This window comes from Equus caballus, chromosome 17, assembly GCF_041296265.1.
Source record: "Equus caballus isolate H_3958 breed thoroughbred chromosome 17, TB-T2T, whole genome shotgun sequence".
Taxonomy (NCBI): domain Eukaryota; kingdom Metazoa; phylum Chordata; class Mammalia; order Perissodactyla; family Equidae; genus Equus; species Equus caballus.
Window position 1 is genome coordinate 62,781,060 of NC_091700.1, and position 23,163 is coordinate 62,804,222.

The 23,163-nt window shown below is 35.5% G+C and overlaps 1 long non-coding RNA gene across 1 annotated transcript in view; it reads left to right on the forward strand.

The window, feature by feature from the left end:
- LOC138918468 (uncharacterized) overlaps positions 1-19,790 on the forward strand; it is a 35,292-nt gene extending 15,502 nt beyond the window's left edge. The window contains exons 2-3 of the long non-coding RNA XR_011427872.1: positions 18,864-18,981; positions 19,655-19,790. This is a non-coding gene — a long non-coding RNA (uncharacterized lncRNA). The remainder of the gene's footprint in view (positions 1-18,863; positions 18,982-19,654) is intronic.
- Positions 19,791-23,163: the final 3,373 nt, after the last annotated feature.

A 23,163-nucleotide genomic window follows, 5' to 3' on the forward strand; every position in this document is an offset into this window, starting at 1 on the left:
CTAAGAATGAAATTGACATGAGACAGAATAACAGGAGAAAATCAAAGTTTAATAACATGTATATTTGGGAGAAACCCAGGAAAACTGAGGAACTCACCAAAATGGCCAAAGCCACCACCTTAAATACCATCTTCAGCTAAAGACAAAGGAGGATATTGGGGGTAGTGGTTTGGGACTTCAAAGAGGAGGAAGGTAATTTACAGGGAGATGGGAAAGCAAATGTTTGATAAGTGTTTGCCGGGCCATCTATAGATGTGACCTGAGAGACGGAACTTTGATAAAAATGTGCTTAGCAAGGCCCCTCCTTGTCTACCAATCCCCAGAGTTTTCTATGTGATGGCCTGTCCTGAGGACAGCCCCTTCTATCTTAAATTCTTTTAGGCAGTTAGAGGGAAGGTCAAAGTTTCTTTCAAAGAGTCAAAGAGTCTTTTGTTCTTAAAAATAATTAAGGTAAAGAGACACATTTTGGCATGGGAAATACCATTCTGATCCGCCACAATAGAAATACAATTAATATTTGTATATTGATCATGTATTAAATAATCTTGCTAAGTTCACTTATTCAAATGAAATTGATATGTTCATTTGTTCTCTTTCTTTCTTTCTTTCTCTTTTTATTGCTCTTTCTCCCTCCCTCTTTTGCTCCCTCCCTTCCTTCCTTGACAATAAATATGAGGTTTCTGATTCAGAAGCAGGTGGTTATTTACTTACAGAATATTTTAGTGCTGATTTTCCATACCCTATTTTACCCCAAAAGGTGACCTGGTGAGAAGTGGATGAACTCTGCATGTGCAAGGTGGGTCTGCTCTGGGAAAGAACCCCAGAATTATGAGTCTTGGAGCTTATATATGGAAACTTGTATAGCTACAACTCCTCTTCTCAAGAGAAAAGGAGAGAAAGAGAGAGATTGACAGAGAGTGAACCTGCAAGGGAGCATGGACACTTATCTTTCTAAGGTATAGAGAGTCTCTCTGGGATGAGGAGGCGAATGGCACTTATCCAATCACCCTTTGAAATGTAAATAAATGACTCCAGGGGAGGTAAACCTGCAAATCTCTCTGGATTAATTCACTATTTATAATTTCTAAGGTTTATTTGCCATTCAATCATCCTTTAGACCAGTAACCAGTAACTTTTGCTTCATGCAGGGGTTTGGAAATATTCATGTAGTTTCCTAATAGGTATATCTGTAGATTTGCTTTTGGATTTTCTTTGTGCATAGAGTTTTATTTCTTTTATTCCAATCCTATCCTTTTAAAAGGATTTTCTTCTCTTATTGCACTGTCTTGCATCTCCAGTACAACGTTTAATAGAAGGGACATCCTTTCTCATTTATCATCTCAGGGAAGTGTTCAATATTTCACCATTAAGCATGATGTTTCCTATAAGATTTTCATAGTTATTTTATATATAATTCAGTGAGTTACCTTCTACTTCTATTTATTAACAATTTATGTATGAGAAATAGGTGTTAAATTTTGTTAAATACTTTTACTTCATCTGTTAAAACATATTATCTCATTTTTTTCTGTAAATGTAATGATTCATATTATTTATTAATATTTGAATATTAAACTACCCTTGCTTTTCTACCATAAATCCCCCTTGGTCAAATTATTTTATGTATCACCAGATTTAATTAGCTTGTATTTGGTTTAAGATATTTATATGCAATTGATGAGAATCTGTAATTTTCTTTTCCTGTGACATTCTTGTAAATTTTTTATCAAGGCTGCGAGGGACTCAGAAAAGTATTTGTAGAGCGTTTCTTCTATTACTATTTTCTGGATGAGTTTGTGTAAAATTGGTGTTCCTTAGATAGTCAGAGGAATTGACCAGTGAAGCCGTGTAGACATAGGGTGGTTTCTGCTCTTATTTTGATAATTTTCTTCTTTTATTTCTTTGAATTTAATGCTGTCCTTTGCTTCTAGTTTCTTGGAATACAGACTACATAATTGCTTTTCAGTCTTTCTTTTTCCCCCCAATATATTCAATTAAGATTTTACATTTCCATGAGGTTTAGCTACATTTGTCTGAGTTTTTATATTATGTATCTTTACTAATCTTCAAAATATTTTATAATAGTTTCTAACCATGGGTTATTTCCCCAGTGGTTGAAAATATTTTATCATTTTGTTATTTTTACTAGTTTAATTATACTGTTTTTAGAGAGCATATTTGTCTGTTTGTATCAGCACATAGGCCACAGATTTGTGTAGTGTTTGTTTGCTTTATTATACTCAATTGTGGAAAACATGTAATGATGATTTGATTAATTATCAGAAGATGTTGTCAGGGTATACCAATAACTTTTCTGATAGTTACAGATACAGAAAAATCAAAAAGTGGCAACTAAACATCAAGAAGGAAACAATTAGAAAAGTATCACTATTTAAAAGTAATACTAAAGCAGTCGTTTATGAAAAATGACTAAGCATCCTGTAACATAATAATAACGTTTATCATTTAATGGGTTTTAGGTTATTATTATCATAAGTTTGATGAGAATGGCAAATTATGTGCTAACTTGTTACTAGTTGTTTCTCACAAATCTTGGACTTCCATTCATGATTTAAATGTGATTATTATTTGTATAATAGGATCAATTCAGTATAATTCTTTATTCTCGTACAATTTTAAAATTTAAAAATAATGCAATGTATTAATTATACATAGGAAATATGAACATTAAAATATGATGTTACTAACTTACGTTGAAGAAAGTTCCAAGAGGCTAACTTGTCTCATTGGTAGAGCTTCTGTTGATAATGTAAACAGTACAAATATCTCTGAAGTTCAGTTTTACTGGGTAACTAATATTATTGAAAAGTAATAATATCTTAAAGTTGCATAGTACTTTTTAGCTTATAGAAATGTTTTCATTCATACTACTGGATTTTGCTTAAGCCTCACAACATTTCCCGGAGGCTGGTCAGGCTAGATTGGAGGAGCTGGTGATTTCAGTATTTTCCTATGATTTCCCAACTAAAAGGTACTAGAGTTAGAATGTAACTCATATATTCCAAATAAATCGATGCTTCAATTTGCTATTTCTGTTGACCGTTGAACTGATATTCTTGTTGATTGATATTTAAGTTCATAGTCATTCATTTCACAAGTATTAAATGTCTACTATGTACATAAATAAATTTTGGACATTAGTTGGTTAATGATCATTATTTGTAGTATATAATTTTGTGAAAGCTTAGGTTATGTGCATTTTAATAGCAGGCAGTTAGTTTCATTTTATGCATTCCCATCATTCTGATATATTTCCATGTTAGTTTTAACCCAAACCCATTGTATGCTGCTAACTCATTTTCACTGTAAGAATGATTAACAAATTACTCATGAAATTTTTGCCTTGGTAGAATGTGTAAAATAAAACATTATCATTGTCTCCAAAATAGGATGCTTATACATTCCTTTTGGCTAAAACGTAAATCTTTTAATGAGAGGAGTGAAATTTTCTCTTTCTACTGGATTGTTTTCCTTTGGAAAGATTGGAGGTACTTTTTTTGCTGAGGAAATCCTCAGTTCAAGAGGAATGCATGGCAGCAGGATTAGAGGTAAGAGAGGGAAAGAGGAGAACTGGCCTCTTCAGACTGTTCTAGTCTTTGAATAAAATTTAAGTGATAAAAAAGTTTACAAGTTTTGCTATCTTGAAGATCCAGGCATTATTCAAATTATTTTACAAGGGTAGAAAAGTAGTTTCTAGGAGAAGCCAAAGATAGGAATAAACAGGGCTCATTTTCCTTAAATAGCATACTAAGTATTTAGGGTATTAGGATTAGTAACAATCCTAAAATCAAGACAATTGGTTTCCAACCTGCCTCTACATTAAAATCACTAAGTGAGGTTCTTAAAATACTGATGCCTGAGCCCCACCAGACCGAGTGAAGCCAATCCCCTGGGAGTGGGGCCTGTTCATCTATGGTTTTTAGACATTCCCCAAGAGATTGAAACCACTACACCACAAAATATGCACAAAGATTTAAATACCCCCCCACGCAACAAAAATAAAGTCTAACAATCCTGTAAACGTGCACTTCCACCACTAGTGGACACAATGCAAAGTAAATGGACCATTGGTAGAGGGCAGGACTTTGCGTGTGTATATGTGTGTGGTTCAAGACCAAAGCACATTGATACTTTAAAGAGGTTTATCACTGTTGTAACACAAATGTCAAGGCACTTCTGTATTTATTAGAAAAAGAAACAAAACAATGAAGCCATTTCTGTGAATTTCACTTAAAGAATTTTAAAAAGCAAAGAAAGGTGCTTCTCACTTGGAAAGAGGCTCATTTATTCTATTTAAATGTCAGAGCAAAACATCTAATGGTGTTGAATGGGCCTAAATTGTTCTTTGAATTAACTATGTCCATGAAACAGTGCTTTAATACATAAAATCTAAGGAGAAATTTTCTTTATTCTTCATATGTAGTACTACCTGCTTAAATACTTAGAAAGTCAAAATGTGAGGAAAACAATTTAATGAAACAAGCTAGCAAGAAATTCAGAAATTTACTCTGATCTCTGCAACCAGTATATAAGAGATGATAGAATTTTCTTACATAAATGGTAAACCAAAAAAGAAATCAAGTTTTTTTTTTCCTGTGGGCTATAATTTAAAACAGCATGTGCTTTTTGATAGAACTTCTTAATCTAAACTACCCCAAAAGAAGGAGATAAAGATTTTTGTCAGCCCATTGATGCTGTGTGATCTACCCCAGTAGTCTTTGAGAGATTTTGTAAAGAACTACAGCTTTCTTGCCCAGCAGCAGGATTTTCTAAAGCTGCATCATTTCCTATTTAGACTTTGGAAAATATTGTTTCAGTGTACTGTGGGACCAGACAATTTTAAGAGATTACATAGCTTGGAATCTAAAACGGGACAATAAATTACCCTTTTCAGTCCTTAAAAATATTTACTAACAATATGAAAATTAAATGTCTTTATGAAACAAAGCTGCAAAACTGTCGCCATTCTCATTTATATCCTGATGTACGATTAAGAAAAGTTCACTTTATTCTGAATATTTCCATCAAAAATATTTCTCTGAAAATTCTTTCTGAAAGTTCAGATTCATTGAACTGTGAAGCTGAAGAATAAATTTGAATGATGTTTAATTCATGAGTTCACTTGTATTACATGTATTACTCCTTTTCCTTTAATTTTTATTTTTGCTAAAAAATGCATTTTTATACTTTTCCGGTATACATTAAGAGCACTATATGCTCTTAATTATATATAAAATGACACCTAAAGCTAAGTAATTTTTTGAAGATTTTTAGCCAATTCTTTAATATCTTAATAAATTAAATCCAAGTCACCTTTGCCTCTACTTGCCTATCTAATTTTTGCTACTAAATCACAAATGACTCTTTTTTTCTTAACTACTATTTATCGAGAGTTTCTGTGTGTTGGGTACACTGACAGGGGAAATTGTATGGTGCTGTTTTATGGAAAAGTACAAATCAACACTAGTGGGAAAGGCAACCATTTCAGGTCAGAATCTGGCTAGCAACATGTATTGGTGCTGCATGTGAAATCTTTTATAGAATAGAATGCAAGGGAAAAGGATCTCTATAGCATGAAAGGGGACATCAGACATTTCAGTGTTACTGTCACAGCAGAATTTATTTTTATCTCCATTTCTTTAAATTGTAGAATTCAGCCTCCCACCTCAATGCCTCCGCCCCATCCAGACAATACTTAGGATGTCACAAAACATGACTAAGGTAAAGGATGACAAGAAGAAGAAAGAGTCTATTCTCGGGCTTTGAATTTCAAAAGACACTTTGAGCGTTGGGACTTCCAGGATGGCAAACTGAAGAGCTCAGTAGAACCTCTCCCCAAAGGCAACTGTGAAACTGGACGGAATAGACACTAACAAGAATTTCAGGATTTTGGAAGTTAATCAAAGGTTTACAACACTTCAGACATGTTAATCTTGAAAATTTACTAAACTTTTGAACAGTGAGAGCCTGTGGCAGTCTTGCCTGAATCGACTCCCTCTCCCCGTCGTTTGGTGGGACAAGCCAGAACAACAAGCTTTGCTGATCGATGGAGCTCACTGGATTTGGACTGAAGAAGAAAAAGCACCGGCCTAGTCAGTAACAATAGTGCTCTCAGTAGCTAATGAACAGGGATGACAAGTGACTTAGCTAGCTTTGGGTTGTAACCCTGATAGGGAAATTTAACAATGAGGTCTCAGAAATGAAAAATCCGTAGTGGGCCATGAGAAGTTTTCCGTATATCCCTGGCTTTCTGTGAGCCTGGATAAATGTGTAGGGGAGGTGTCAGAGAACTATGCAGAAAGCAAAAGCTGGGGAAGAAGAAAAATGCCTGAACTTTAAATACACAGCACAGCCCATGCACGGATCCACTGAAGTGATAGAAATATTCTGACTTTTCACAGTGGTATTTATTGTACAAATCTAAAAACTTACTCAAAGTCATTAAATTGCACAATTACAAGGGGTGAATTTTATGGCATGTAAATAGTACTTTAATAAAGCTATAAAACATGTGAAGGGACACTAAAAAAATTTATTTTGCAATTAATTTCCAGAGACAATAATTTGGTACAAAAGTGTTCTGGGCATCTCAAACTTGTCTTTTGAGGTTTTGAGGTGTCCATAGCTCAGGACAGAGAAGGGAGTCAGAGATGCAAGTGAGCCAGACCTCATTGGAAATCCTTGACAAAAGGTTCTTTCTCCTAGTCATTTCCAGGCTAACTGGCAGGTTGCAGAAAGATGGTGGAATGAAGAGAACGGGAGAAAAAAATATCGAAGACAACCTGCTTTTTTCCCCTTCAGAGGAATTAATAAGGCAAACAAGTAAATCCTCTGTTTCCTTGGAACCACAGGGTGATAAAGCAGGGATGTAAAAATTCGTATGGGGTATTAGTTGAAATAGAGGCCTGAAGCAGATTTTGAAAGTCCCCACAAACTCCAGGACTAGCTGTGCTGCACACAAATGATTTCCAGTAAGGCTGTGGATGCCACGATGGGTAGGTGCCACAAAAAGAAACCAGTGGAAATGAGTTGTGACAGCAAATGAACATGCCAGCTTGCACAGTGGTTGATAAAGAACTCTGGGTCTCTCTGTAGCACATTGGCCATATGTAATCCTCCTCAGAATTAACAGCAACTCTGTAACTTAGGAGAAACCCTGAATTAAGTTCATTGATGGTCATTAAATTGAATATTCTAAATTGAACAAGTTTAATTTCCTACAATTGTTGAAATAAGCATTCAGGTGAAAAATAAGTTCAGAAATATGAAACTATGAAAAGTTAAACATCTTAGAAACCTGACTTTAGGGTCATAGAAGCACATCATAGATTTATGAAAATGTACATAGGACACCTTTCAAGGACACAAGTATAGCAAGATTATACAGTGAGTTAAACATACTTTTCTGACTGGATACCACCTCAGATTACATAAAACGTTACTAAGTATCATCATCATATTCATTATCAAGAAATGCTTATTAAAAACTTCCTTTCAGGGGCTGGCCCTGTGGCCGAGTGGTTAAGTTCGCGCGCTCCGCTGCAGGTGGCCCAGTGTTTTGTTGGTTTGAATCCTGGGCGTGGACATGGCAGTGCTCATCAAACCACGCTGAGGCAGCATCCCACATGCCACAACTAGAAGGACCCACAACGAAGAATATACAACTAGGTACTGGGGGGTTTTGGGGAGAAAAAGGAAAAAATAAAATCTTAAAAAAAAAAAAAAAAAACTTCCTTTCACATAAATGTGTCAAATATACAAAATTAAACTTTTTTTATTCAGAGTGTTGAAAGGCCACTAAAGTATAACTTAGAAGAACTAGGGTCCCATTCACATTCTGCTTCTAACTAAGCCTGAAAAAATAATTTAAAATCTCTGGACCAATGCTTTCTTATTTTTATAAATGAGACATGAAGCAAGATGATCTATAAACCTCTTCCAGTAATGGAATTTTATGACCATAATATAGGCTATATGCTGCTTCGAATACTTGGTGCAGCAAGATTGGACATTTAATTAGTCAATTAATTAAATCAGTCAATATTGTCAAAGAGATCACTGAAGTGACACTGACAAATACATACCTTAAACAGAATGAATTGTTATTTATATTAAATTTCTTATATGAATTAAAATTTCTTAAAGATGTTAAGAGACAAGGACATTTTGTGACATGATTCATAATAGTTCAGTCAGGGGATAAGATTTTGAATACAGGATAAACCACCTATTTTTCTGAATGAAAATTCACGGACGATAATCTTGTCAGTAGTTTAGCTCTTTCTAGAAATATTTGCACTCTCCATGAACAGTGAAAAATAACATACACTTAGATTGACATCACTCAGCTAAGTAATTTTTGAAAATATACAGGAGTCTTTTTCCAAGCAAGTCCAAAGAAATATGTTCAACAATTGCCCATGAAACAAAGAGAATTACTGACAGAGGTTACAAATGTGGGCAGAAGTTGTTGAGGCCACAACAACCTTTGCTCTGTTACAGTGACGCACAGGTGAAGTAAATCTAATAAGACAATTGGATTACTAGGAGAAAGCTTCTGAAAACCCAGTGATTACGTCAGGTAAAAAATAATAAAGTGCGACTCTTGTACTTACTGAGACACAAAAAGGCAATTATGCAAAAAGACACTTAAAAGCTGTGCTGCTAAGAATATAGTCCTAATCTTTCTTAATCCCCCTTCCTTTCAAGTACCACTTTCCCAATATTTTCTTCATTTTAAATTCTCTTGGAAAACATCCCTCGTGTTCACTATCATGTAGCATTTAGTGAATCTATTTTTCTGTCTACCATCAAACTTAAATAACACTCCCTTCATTGCTTTAAAACATGTTTCTTCTTAATAATTATCTTGAAATTTTCACATATCCTTTCACCACTTTTTCCCATACATGTATATGTAGGATTTTAGGAACCCAGCTAATAGGAATGGCTTTTCTTTATTTTAAATTCAGTATTCTTGTGGAATTTTGGAGTGTGACAACTAAGGGCCTTTCAGGATTCTATTTCATCTCTTGCACCTTATTCATCTCTAATATCTATCACCTATCATCAGGTCTGACATAAAATACATACAACCTTATTATTTAACAGCTGCCCAGAGTAAAGGTAACCAAATGAACATTGCCATAGATGGAATTGAAAAGCCAAAGGAATTGACTGAAATAGAAATATATAGGTGACTGTCTGAGGGCACCTCAAAGGGTACTATCTGAGAGCATGCATGGTCTGCTAATTTAAGACGGCAACACAATGCATAAATCCAACTGGAAAGAAACATGCTCATAGAGGAGAATCAATTTCAGTAATGAGGTCTATCACAGTAATAGCCTTATAGCTGGTAGTACACCTCATTATTTTTGAAATCATCAGCTCAATCATTTATTTATTGTTCTGATTATAATGTTGAATAATTTCCTTGCAATAAATCAACAAAAGTTCTGCTTTATATATATAATCTACTTATGTATACATATATATGAAATTCTTGATAGATGGTTTTTATTAACTTTGCCCTTGAATCTTGCCCACTTAGTTGGTCAATTAACTCTCTTTTGAAGTATTGATTCCCCTCATTTAGCAAAGGATATCTATCTGGTTTAATAATATTTTTAAATATGACTTTTCCAAAAAAAATTTAAAAGTATTTAAGATAGATACTTGAGTTAAATTAGGAAAAATGGGTTATTCTTTTTGAAACTGCAATAATATATTATTACTGAAACTTTTGAAATACAATTTACTCACATACCCCTTGGATACTATAAAATCTGTCTCATATAATGACAAATAATGGGCACCTTATTTTAGGAGATTCTTTTAAAAGTCCATTTTTTAAATGAAATGTTTTCGGGCATAGTTATTTCATTTGGTTTCCATTAATATTGACAAATAGAAAAAAAAGAACATTCCTCTCATAGTTTAGCTTTTTGTGAAAAGCAGTATATCAGAATGATTGTGGCACAGATTGTGGCGTTAACCCACAGTTTGAATCTGACTAAATCAACTCCTAGTACCGAGATATTAGAGAAGGTATCTAACTTTTCTGTGCTTCTATTTTTACCTCCTTAAAATGGACCTAATGATATAACTTCCTTCATGCAGATGTTGAGCTAAAATGGTATATAAAAGACCTGGAAGTGCCTGGCACATAGAAAATTCTGGAAAGTTTTGGCTGTTATTGTTCTCCCTCCGAATTTATGCTATTAAAAATGTTTCAAGCTTGTCAAGCTTGTCAAGGTGAAAAAAATTAAAACATAAAAGTTAAAAGAAAAGCAAAATAGATAAATTCGAGACCATTTTCAAGTTGAAGAAGCCTATAAATGTTAGAAAAGTGAAATGGAGAAAAACATGTAGGAGACTGCTGTTACCATAGACAGAGAAGGATAACAAAGATAAAATGAGAAGGCAGGGAAAGACGAAGGATAGCTACAGGAGGAAATCAAGCAGAGGCCTGGGTTATAAGCTGGAGAAGTGTAAAGGGAGTCACGGTGGAAATATGATAGCAGATCAAAGAAATAGCTACATAATGAAAGGGAGATAAGTAAAGTGAGAGGGTAAGAAGTATCCCCTTTTCTCTATTCAAAATGCACTTGAAAAGAAAGAAAAATCAGCCTTGTAAGAAAGTATTAAAAAAAATAGCGAGCATGTTTATATACAGTCTTGAGTCGCTTAACTGCGTGGACGGGGGCGCTTCTGATTGATGTGTCGTTAAGCGATTTGTCGCTGTGCGAACATCACAGCGTGTGCTTACACAAACCTAGGTTGGAACAGCCTACTACACACCTAGGCTACATCGTACTAATATGGGACCATCATTATGTATGCGGTCCGTCGTTGACTGAAACGTTGTCATGTGGCGTACGACTGTACTTTAGGTAGCAAACTTAAAGACAATTATGAATGAAGAAAAGGAAGAAAACATTTAACACAATAGACAGAAGCTGTGTAGGATTTGCGGAAATATAAAACAAAATAGACCCCCCCCCCAAAAAAAAAGAGAGATTAAAACAAAGAAAAATGAGTTCACCAGAGACTAGACTAGGAAGGACTTGGAAAATAAGTTGTCTACTTTGGATTTTAGAAGATATTCTTATAAGAAATTTTTCCTGTGATCTTTCTAAGTATTTCCATTTTAACTTTTTTATTCCCAAGTGAAAAATATCTTAAAAATATCTATCTCTGCTCTTTTATTTTCTTTCTTATATATCATTTGCATATTCCATGGGCTATTTTTATTTTTTTATTATTTGTATATGTAATGATAAAAAAAGTATCTTCTTTCATTTGCACATTTCAAATAGGTCAAAATACCTATTTAGATAAAATAGATAATGTCTGAAAGAACCATAGGTAAGCTCATCAAAATGTTTAGGAATTTTTTTGCAGATCATAGTTCAATTTAAATTTAAAAGTATTTCTGCTTGCTTTGTTCTAAATAGAAATAGAAAATAGGAAGAGAGCCTGCTATATTTTTGGGGTTTTTTATTTTATTTTCCTAGCTGAAGTTCATAAACCAAACAAAGGACAGGAAGCACAAGATAGGAAGGGATACAACATTTATGTTACACTGATGATTAAGGCATCTCTAGGGCAAAAATTTACCTTTTTCTTTTTTTTCTTTTTGAGGAAGATTACCCTTGAGCTAACATCTGCTGCCAATCCTCCTCTTTTTGCTGAAGAAGACTGGCCCTGAGCTAACATCCATGCCCATCTTCCTCTACTTTATGTGTGGCATGCCTACCACAGCATAGTTTGTCAAGCGGTGCCATGTCAGCACCCGGGATCTGAACCAGCAAACCCCAGGCCACGGAAGCAGAACGTGTGCACTTCACCACTGTACCACCGGGCCGGCCCCACCTTTTTCTTACTCTTACAAAAAATTTAGAAATACACCATCACAATCAAAACCAACATGTTCATGTACCTTTGTGAAACCAAACAAATAGCAAGCAGCAGGGGCCGGCCTGGTGGTGCAGCGGTTAATTGTACACGTTCTGCTTCGGTGGCCCGGGGTTCGTCAGTTCAGATCCTGGGTGCAGACATGGAGCCACTTGGCAAGCCATGCTGTGGTAGGCATCCCACATATAAAATAGAGGAAGATGGGTATGGATGTTAGCTCAGGGCTGGGCTTCCTCAGCAAAAAGAGGAGGATTGGCAGTGGTTAGCTCAGGGCCGATCTTCCTCAAAAAAAATAAATAAATAATAAAATAAAATAAAAAATCCTCAAATAGCAAGCAACATTAACTTATTTATCTGTTCCCCTTACACTCAATCCTGGAAGATAGGTCTGGGAATAAAAGTCCAAATTCCTAATTATCATCTTTAAGACTTTGCACAATCTGACTTCCACTGATTTCTCCAACCTTATTTTATATTATTCTTACCTTTCTCACCTTGCCTGCTTGCCACTCTTCAAAGAAGCCAAACCCTTTGCTACTTATAGGTCTTTACACTATCTTCCCCTCCAGGTAGAATATTTTCTTCACTGGTATTCAAAGGCTAATTTATTCATATTCTATAGGACTCCACTGAAATGTCACAAGTGACTATTTTATTTAAAGTGGCTTTGCCTATATCTTTGCTAATCACATTTTTTATTTCCCTTTGCTGCATGATTCACAATCTGTAGTCATTGTTATTAGTTACTTGTTTTCTTTGGCTGAGTGGATTGTAATGGAATTAGGTGGGGAGTTTGTGTGTTCTGCCGACTGCTTTATCTGCAGCATCTGCCACACTGTGTTATGAAGAATGGAGCTCAACAAACCTTGATTGAATGAGAGTGAATGATTAATTGTCACATAACTAAGTTCCTTTCTCCCCACTTGGTGAATCTGCCAGAACAGTGTCAGGAGAGGTTGTATTGTGGAATAAATGTGTTTGATGGCAGCAGGACATTCCTTTTATCCTTCAACGTGATATTTAAAATGATATACTTTTTAAATGTCATACATGAACATATTCCTGATCAAAAGCTTCAAATAATGAATTGTTTATAGAGTAAAGCATAAAATTATTTACCCTTCCTGTATTTCTTCTTTATTTCTGACATAGCCAGATTTAAACAAGTGGTGTGCACTGTTTCAATTCACTCTCTATTTTCATACATAAATGTATACATATACTTAACATATGTATTAAACATAATTTAAAGCATGGTAAATATGCTGTGATTACTTTTTTTCCTGAGGAAGATTTGGCCTGAGCTAACATCTGTGCCAATCTTCCTCTATTTTGTATGTGGGTCACTGCCACAGCATGGCTGCTGATGAGTGGTGTAGATCCATGCCCTGAAACAAAAACCAGGCCACCAAAGTGGAGCACATCAAACTTAACCACTTGGCAACGGTGCTGGCCCTTGTAGTTACTTTAATAACATAGAAAGGGGATATTCACCTGACTCTCTTTTTCTTATTGATAACTGAGTAGAGGTCCATATTAGAATGCAGTGGGATGCCAGATAACGTTTTAAAGACTTCACCATTAATGGGACTTAAAATTATTATTTTTTTTTGCTGAGGAAGATTTGCCCTGAGCTAACATCTATCACCAATCTTCTTCTTTTTGTATATGAGCTGCCACCACAGCATGGACACTGATGGACAAGTGGTATAGGTCTGCACCTGAGACCCAAACCCAGGCTGCCAAAGCAGAGTGCACCGAATTTAACCACTAGTCTACCGTGGCTGGCCCTATTGTCATTGTTTTTGTTGTTGTGTCTGTCCTACTTTTTTCCTATTACCAAAATAAAATGCTTTTTGGGTCATAATTATAAGAGTTTAGGCACAGGCATGCATTTTTTGTTGTTATTGTTGTTGTGTCCATTTTTTTGTTTTTGATAGGTTCCTACAAGAATAATTGTTGACTTAAAGGCTGTGAACATGCTTCATAATTTTCAGTTCAACAAGAGAAGTCTGAGAAAACCTATTTCCCAGAAATTTTGTCATAACATGACATAATCTGTTTTATAAACTGTTGTTAATCTGATAGACAAAACATAACTCATTTTTGGTTTTCTTTGTGCATCTCTATTTATGGGTGAGATTGCATCTCATTCACTATGTGTTGGCCATCTGCATCTCATTTTTCCTATGGGATTTGATTGTTATGCATTTTTCTCACTTTTTTATGATTTATTTTAGTTTGGTTTATGGACTCTCTGTACTATGGGTAATAATTCTTTGTCATTGTGCCTTTATTGGTCAGTGATTTTATGCTTTGTGAGGTCAATTTCTTCTGTTTTCTTTTTTTTTTAGGTCAATGTCATTACTGTTTTAAGAGCACATGATAATTTCTCCTTCCTATGCTTTTTCTTTTATATTTATTCATTTTTATTGAGATATAATTGACATATGACATTGTGTAAGGTTAAGATACACAAATTGTTGGGGCCAGCCAGGTGGCACAGCAGTTAAGTTTGCACATTCCACTTCAGCAGCCTGGGTTTCACCAGTTCAGGTCCCGGGTGCGAACATGGCACCACTTGTCAAGCCATGCTGTGGCAGGCGTCCCACATATAAAGTAGAGGAAGATGGGCACAGATGTTAGCTCAGTCTTCCTCAGCAAAAAGAGGAGGATTGGCAGCAGATGTTAGCTCGGGGCTAATCTTCCTCAAAAAAAAAATACACAAATTGTTGATTTGATAAATTTATATATTGCAATATTATTACCACTCAACATAGTCTTAGCTGACACATCTATCAGGTCACAATTATTATTTCTTTTTTGTGGTGGGAGCAATTATGATCAAGTCTCTTAGCAACTTTGAAGATTATAATACAGTACAGTGGTCCCTTGGTGTCTGTTGGGGATTGGTTCCAGGACTTCCCTTGGATACCGGAATCCATGGATGCTCAAGAACTTTAGTCAGCCCTCCATATCCACAGGGTTCTACATCTCCAGATTCAACCAGCCAGTGGTCATAAACACAGTAGATGATCCGTGGTTGGTTGAATCCGCATACAGAACCTGTGGATATGGATGGCCAACTGTCTTGTTGTCTGTAATCATTAAGCTATGCATTAAATCACCAGGACTTATTTATCTACTAGTTGCAAGTTTGTAACCTTAAACAGCATCTCCTCAATTTCCCCACCTCTCAGCCCCTGATAACCACCACCCTACTCTCCTTTTACAAGTTCAGGTTTTCTTTAGATTCCACATATAAGTGATTTCATACAATATTTGTCTTTCTCTGTCTGACTTATCTCACGTAGCATAATGCTGTCAAGGTCCTTCCATTTTGTCACCATTGTCAATTTCTTCATCTTTCCCTATGTCATGGTTGCATTTTGAATATTCCCAAAAAAGGTCTTCCTCATACTGAGATTTTTTTTAGTCATATATTTTATCTGTAATGGACTGAATGTTTGTGTCTCCCCAAAATTCATACGTTGACATTCTTACCTCCAATGTGATGGTATTAGCAAGTAAGACCTTTGGGAAGTGATTAAGTCTTGAGAGCAGATCCCCCATGAAAGGGATTATTGCTCTTCTAAAAGAGACTCCAGAAAGCTCCCTTGCCCCTGCCACTATGTGAGGACACAGTGAGAAGAGAGTTGTTTATGAAGTAGGAAGCAAGTCTCACCAGACACCAAATCTGCTGACACCTTGAACTTAAACTTCCCAGCGTCCAGAACTGTGAAACATAAATTTTTCTTGTTTATAAGGTACCCAGTCTATGATATTCTGTTATAGAAGACCAAATAGACTAAGGCATTATCTAATACATTTAGTAAATGCGTTTAGAAATGTTTAGCAATTTTAGGAAGCAAATATAACTTTATTATCTAATTTTCTTTTTTTCGTTAACTACAATTATATTTTCCTGAAAAATTTTCTGACCTTAAAGCTTTTACATTGATCACTTGTGTATTTCACAGGCAATGCTATATAATATATATTAATCTAGTTTACCGTGATATAAATATATACTATAAGTTTCGGACAAAATTCTTCCCCAATCTGTTTGCTTTTTATCTTCTAGATAGCTTATAAAAAAATTGAGTAAAGGTTATAAAAAACAAATAAGTTCTCTTGGATTTTAATTGAATTTGAATATCTGTCAGTGAATTTGTTTTTAACCATTTTTGGTATGTTTAGTCCTCCATTTAATGAGTTTTTCTCTAGTAACTTAGTATGCTTTGTGTGTTTTTTGTTTATTACAGAAACGTGTGTTGGGTTTTGTCAAATACCTATTATAATAAAGGTTGACCAGTACTTAAATATTTTTAGGAGTGAGTTTTCCCGTTTCATTCAGAATCTTTCTATTTTTGTCCATACTTGTAGAAGAGTCAGTGTAGCAATGTGATTGAGAACAAGATCTTTGAGCCAGACTGCCTGGGTTTGAATCCTGCCTTCTCCACTTATTGATTTGTGATTTTGAGCTGATAGTCATTCTCCTGTGTCACTAATAGATAAAATAAATAATAATAGTAATCTAATGTAAAGGCAGGAACTATCTCGAAGACTCTTAGGAGCATTACACAGACTAATTCATGTAGAATGGTTAGCGAAGGCCTCAAATATAGTAAGAACACAAAAGATGCTAGCAATAATTAATTAAGTGCACTCTTGATTACTTTCATTTTCTTTTTCTTTTTTTTTAAGTTTTTCCTAATGGTGTTTAGTTACTGGAAATTTCACAATTTACTTTCACACGGTATTCTTGGTATCTTTTAGTGTTAGCTTTTTGACTGTTGATGTCTTTTTCTGGTTGATTGGTTATTCAGGTGTTCTGAATATTTTTGAGAAAAATTATGATATTTTATATTTGCTAGGGGATAACTATTTTATTCAGATACTTAAATATTTTGGCATAAAGTAATTTAACACATCCTTGAATATCCAAATCTGTTGATCTCCATGTAAAATTTCCAAACTCTCTGATGAAAACTGACACAATCTGGTGTAACGTTTATGAGGAATACATTAAGAAATCACTTCCAGGATTGTGAAATTCTCAACGAGACAGAGATAGAGTAAATTACTGTTTTGCCACTATGGTAGAAGGGCTCATTTACGATCCTTCCGAATGGCACTTGTGCATGTGCTGATCCCATTCAGTAAAGCAGTGGCCAAAATGTTTCATTGTGATGATAATGGTAGATTTGAAGATTGATAGTTTGAGGCAGCTCTGAAAGGGGAAGAATTATGTAAGACACCAAACTAGAATCAGGTAATAATATAAAAAGGATTGTGAGAACTAATTTGGAAAAATCTATCACCTACCGTCAATCAGCAGTCTTCCTGGTATGTATACCAGTCCTCAGCTGCTGTTGTACCAGGTGTCTTACTACATAAACTAAGATGCACAAGATTTGCCATAGTAATTCATTTTGTTCAATCAGATTAAATCTGACTTTGCCTCCCCCTAGTCAGAGTGCAGAGATGTAGAATTGATCATTACTGGGGCCTTTTCATTTTCTAAGGGTTTGAAATATACACTTGTGGCATTAAGAAGAACAAGAAAGTTAATACACACACACCCCCCCACATACATTGTTTGGTTCACTACAGTTTTTGCTTGATGACCAGGGACTCACTAACCAAGTCACCCTTGCTTTATGAAGGCCTGTGACCTTCTAGGATATGCTGGTGACATAAAGCAATCCTCATTGGAGCTAAGGACCCTATTTCCCAGGTTCATGCCTATCTTGATGCTTCCTGCTGCCTAGAGTCCTGACTCCATATATGTTTCAGTGCTCAAGGTTCTACCTCTTGCTGAACCAAGGAGGTACTTTTAAAAAAAAAAATTTTATTGAGGTTATAATAGTTTATAACATTGTGAAATTTCAGTTGTACATTATTATTTGTCAGTCACCATATATATGTGCCCCTTTACCCCTTATGCTCACCCCCTGACCCCCTTCCCCTCTGTTAACCACTAATCTGTTCTCTTTGTCCAAGTATTTGTTTATTGTGCACATGTGAGTGAACTCATACAATCTTTGTCTTTGTCTGGCTTATTTCACTTCCCATAATACCCTCAAGGTCCATCCATGTCGTTGCAAATGAGATGATTTTGTCATTTTTTACGGCTGAGTAGTATTCCATTGTATATGTACCACCTCTTCTTTATCCATTCATCAGTTGATGGGTACTTGGGTTGATTCAAAGTCTTGGCTATTGTGAATAATGCTGCAATGAACATAGGGGTTCATAGGTCTCTTTGAATTGTTGATTTCAAATTCTTTGGATAAGTACTCAGTAGTGGGATAGCTAGGTTGTATGGTATTTCTATTTTTAATTTTTTGTGAAATTTCTATACTGTTTTTCATGTTGGCTGCATCAGTTTGCATTCCTACCAACAGTGTATGAGGGTTCCCTTTTCTCCACATCTCCAACATTTGTTATTTTTTGTCTTAGTGATTATAGCCACTCTAATGGGTATAGGGTGATAACTTAGTGTAGTTTTGATTTGCATTTCTCTAATGACTAGTGATGTTGAACATCTTTTTATGTGCTTATTGGCCATCTGTATATCTTCTTTGGAAAAATGTATATGTCCTCTGCCCATTTTTTGATCGGGTTGTTTGTTTTATTTGCTGTTGAGTTGTATGAGTTCTTTAAGTATTTTGGAGATTAACCCTTTGTCAGATATATGATTTACAAATATTTTTCCCCACTTGGTGGGTTGTCTTTTCATTTTGTTCAACGAGGCACTTTTGACTTTAATAGAGAACCTGTCACTACCACTTCTCTGGGGTGTTACTAAGGAGTTAGGCCACAAAATCCCATTTCTTCTGGCACACTGGACCTCTCTGCCCTTCTTAATCTTAATCTCCTTTATTTTTCTTTTCTTTCTTCCTGTGTCCATTCTTAAGAGCATAGTCCCTTCAAGGGCATGAAGCTCTCCTGTCATCCTTCACATTGAGAGAAAAACAGATTGTTTTCGACGGACTTCTGCATTTGGCCCTGCTGCTTAATCATCCTGAGATACAGGTAAAGGGCCTGGCTAATTTCTCTGAAGCTGCAAGACAACTTAGGGAGGGTAAAATACAATGAAAACATGGAAACTTTTTATTTGTATAAACCTTTATATAAGTGCATTTGTATTTAATAAATATTGTGGTAAGCAAATTCAAACTTTTAGACTCTAGCAGTAGGAACATGGGAAGATAGTGAGGTACATGAGAAGACAAAATTCTAGGGTCAGCATAGCTGATTAGAAATGAATGCCAAAGGAAGTGGTTGCTGTTGAAACAAGTAAACATTTTACTTGAGGCCACTTTAGCAAAATATTCTTAACACTAAATTTGGCAAAAGTTGCAGAGGCCCCATGAAATGAGATGACTAGAATTCAGGGAAGGGAAAATTGGTTTGATTTATTAATTGGATTTATTTTCCCCACCAAAAGTAACATGTGAATATATGATGAAAAGAGAAATGTCTTAAAATGGCCTTTCCAGAGGAAATTCAGAAAATGGTCATAAACTGCTGGATCAAAACTATACATATGAGTGCCTTTTCATCATTTTTATCTTTTGTTTTCACTGTAGTTTATCGTGACTGATGGAGTATGGTTTATTAGTATACTGGAGATTTGGGAAACTGTTATTGGTGCATATTCTTACTGGAATATATTTAGTTCTTACTATAATTTTATCATTTACAGGAAAACAATCAAGTTCCTACCGCTAATTCTTTGACCAGACATCTGGATAATAATAATAATGTCTATCTTCTGTTCATGCTCTATACTTTATTTGGAACTAAGAATATATTTTCTAATAAAATAAAGAAAAAAAAAATCCCCCATTGCCTGTCTCTGCATCTTTAGCTTTGTTTTATTTACATTGACACTTGGAGAGTAAATTGTTCATCCATTAATATGGACACTCAGAAATATAGACACTCAACGTCATGATATTTGCCATGGCCATCATCCAGTAAAAACATTAGAAAGATATGAGAGCATCATCCCAAAATATGTTAAAAATATTACAGAAATTTCATTTAACAGAAATAAATATTGGCATGAAAGAGATAATGGAGTCAACAATGGCATTAAAACAGCTTTGTGAGTATATTCAAGAATAAAAAGAAAAAGATGAAGATAATGAGAAGAGAAATTGTGAATATAAAAAGACACTAACTTTTAGGGCTGAAATATTTATCTGTGTAGTGAAAATTTGAGTAGTATTCACAGCAGAAGAAATAGGTATGAATGCAACATAAGAAAAATTATTCAAACTGAAGCACAGACAAAAGAAGTACACAGAGAGTTATTGGCCTCTTAAAATATTTCAAATTGTGTAATATTTTAGTAAGTAGAGTCCCAAAAGAATAGAAAGAGCAGAGAAGAAAAAATGGCCAGAAATCTTTCAAATTTGAGGTAAACGAATCCTGATCTAGAAAACTCAAAGTACCTCAAGGAAGATTTAAGACAGAGACAGAAAGAAAGATAGAACGACAGGAAGAAAGAAAGAAAGACAGGAAGATGGGAAAGAAGAAAGAAAGAAAGAAAGGAAAAATAGGGGAAAAAAGAAAAGAAAGAATAAAAAAATAACTGTCAAGGCACATCACAATTAAATTTCTGGAAACCTAAGATAAAGAGAAGATATTAAAATGAGCTTTGTGGAGGAACATTATATATAGGGAGAAAAGCATGGAAAGAAAAGGCAATGGAATGACATCTTTAAATTTCTAAAGGTAAAATGTTAACTCTCAACCTAGAATTTTATATCCAACAAAAAATTTCTTCAAAAATAAGACAAGATAAGGCAACATAAGCCAAAATAGAAGATAAAGTAGATGAGAATAATTATTGGTAGGAGACCTGCATTAAAAGAAATGTTGAAGAAAAAGTCTTCAATATAAATAAAAATAATACCTGGTGGAAATAGAAATCTACACAATTAATTAAAGAGTACTGGAATTATAAGTATGTAGCCAAATATAAAAATACATTTTTCTTTATAATTTACTTAAGTGAAATGACTCAAACAATTAAATGTAGTAAACAATTAAACATTTAAAACGTAGTCTGGGGTTTATAACTCATGCAGGAGTGAAAAGTATGATAAAAATACCCTAAACACCAGATTTGGGCATAAAAATTGCAGTGCTGTAATATTCCTAGACTATGTGTAAAATAATCAGATGTTATTTAAAGGAAGATTGTGATAAACTAACAAAGTGTGTTGCATAACTCAGAAAAATAAAACATTTATAATAGTTATTGATAAGGGCTGGCCCAGTGGTGCAGCAAAGTGCACACATTCTACTTCGGCGGCCTGAGGTTGGCCGGTTCGGATCCCGGGTGCAGACATGGCACTGCTTGGTACACCATGCTGTGGTAGGAGTCCCACATAGAAAGTAGAGGAAGATGGGCATGGATGTTAGCTCAGGGCCATTCTTCCTCAGCAAAAAGAGGAGGATTGGCAGCAGTTAGCTCAGGGCTGATCTTCCTCAAAAAAAAAAAAAAGATAGTTATTGATAAAATCAGTGAAGGGCACAATGTCTTCAATGTTTACAAAAATACACTTAAAATATATAGATTTTTAAAAGTAAGTGGTGGGTGTCTTGTTCTGTTTATGCTGCTCTAACAAAATACTATAGACTATGTGGTTTATAAACGACAGAAATATATTTCTCACAGATCTGGAGACTGGGAAGTCCAAGATCAAGATGCCAGTAGATTGAGTGTCTAGTGAGAGCCTGCTGCCTAGTTCACGGGGAGCTGTCTTTTCACCATAATCTCACATGGTGGAAGGGACAAGGGAGCACTCTTCTGTAAGACCACTAATGCCATTCATGAGGGCTCCACCCTCATGACCTAGTCATTTCCCAGAGGCCCCACCTCCTAATACCATCATGTTGGGGTTAGCATTTCAACATATGCATTTTGGGGAGCCACAAACATTCAGTCTATAGCTTTCTGCCCTGGCGTCTCAAAATTCATGCTCTTACATGCAAAATATATTCATTGTGTCTTAATAGACCCGAAAGTCTTAACTGGTTCCAGCATCAACTTTAAAGTCTAAATCTAAAGTCTCATCTAAATATCATCTAAATCAGATATGGGTGAGACTCAAAATACTTTTCATCTGAGACAAACTGTTCTCCATCTGTGAATCTGTAGCATCAAACAAATTATGTGCTTCCAAAATATTATGGTGGAAAATACATAGGATAGGCATTCTGATTCCAAAATGGAGAAATAGGAAAGAAGAAAGAGGTAACAGGTCCCAAGTAGGTCCAAACTACAAGGCAAATTGCATGAGATCTTACGGCTTGAGAACAAGCTTCTTTGGCTCAGTGCAGCCCCACCGGGACAGAGATCAGGCCTATCACATCCACTGGAGCAAGGGTCTCATCTTTGGACCCACTGGGGTGGAGGTTCCCTCTTTGAAGATTTGCCTGCCAGGGGTTGGGCCCTCTAGGCTCTGGGTGACCTTGTCCCCATGGCAACCCTCTGCCTGGGCCCTGCCCCCACAGCTCTGAGAAAGATTCAGCCTGTCCTTCAAAATCCAGGTGGAGGCAGCCGTGCCCCCAGGGCTCCTGCACTCTGGGCCCATGATGGGAAGGGCAGCCCTAGTGATCTCTCAGTTGCCTTCCTGGTCCTTATTCCATTGTCTTGGAAAATAGATACTGGCTTCGGGTACTCACCAGACACGTGTCATAGACTGCCAGCTTCTCACTGTGTGTTCACATAGTGGAAGGGATGAAAGCAAGCTCACTGGCTCTCCCTCTTGCACTCTTTCTTCCTTTCTTCTCTGTTCTTCTATTCTCCTCTTTTATAAGGGCACTAATCCCCTTAATAAGGACTCCACCCTCATGATCTAGTCACCTCCCAATGGCCCCCCCTCCTAATAACCATCACATTGGGGGTTGTCTAGTGATTTTTCAAACTTTTTTTGCAGAAACTGTATTCCTTGTCATGCATGGTCACTGAAGTCCTTGTTTCTTAGAGTGTGTTCAGCTTTGGTTCTCTAAAATTTCTATTTTTTTATTGATATTTTCTATTTATGAGATACTTTTACACCTTCCTTTACTTCTTTAAGCACTCTTTCTTTTTCCTGGAGTGAGTTCTCTATTCTTTGTGCAGGGTTAGGAATCCCTTTGTGCAGGGTTAGGGTTTCAGAAAGAAAAAAGAATAAAGAAAAGTGAACAGGGTCAAAG